Here is a 412-nt window from a genome sequence, read left to right on the forward strand (position 1 = left end):
GCCACACCAACGGCCAAGGTGCAGACAGTGGGCTCCGGGGGGCAGTGGGACCCCTCTCTGCACTGAATCGCTGCACCCCTCACCACAGGGACAGCAGACAGAGCTGCTAATGCACCTCAAACTTTTTTCTGCCACTTCTCCTTGAAGGGGACATAAAGACGGAGGAAAGAGATGATCAGTACCATGTTTCAAACTATGGTTTAAAAAAGATCAAATGGGGGGACCAGCAGTTAGCGTAATGGCTATGACTCCCACTTAGTCGGCCGCAGTTCGAGTCCCAGACCCGGTGGCTTAAACTCATGCCGGGCACGTGTGCATGCGTGCCCAAGATCCTGAGAGGAGAATGGAGGAGAAGGGATTGCGGCATGGCCATCCCCCCTGGGGGGTGATTTCTCGCTTTCTGTCTGTCTGG

At 55.3% G+C, this 412-nt stretch overlaps 1 protein-coding gene across 1 annotated transcript in view; it reads right to left on the reverse strand.

The window, feature by feature from the left end:
• Positions 1 to 412, reverse strand: part of MLXIP (MLX interacting protein) — a gene marked incomplete at both ends in the record, with an annotated part of 57,981 nt that overhangs the window by 7,152 nt on the left and 50,417 nt on the right.

The sequence above is a fragment of the Tupaia chinensis genome, unplaced genomic scaffold (genome assembly GCF_000334495.1).
Source record: "Tupaia chinensis unplaced genomic scaffold, TupChi_1.0 Scaffold000258_1, whole genome shotgun sequence".
Classification (NCBI taxonomy): Eukaryota; Metazoa; Chordata; class Mammalia; order Scandentia; family Tupaiidae; genus Tupaia; species Tupaia belangeri.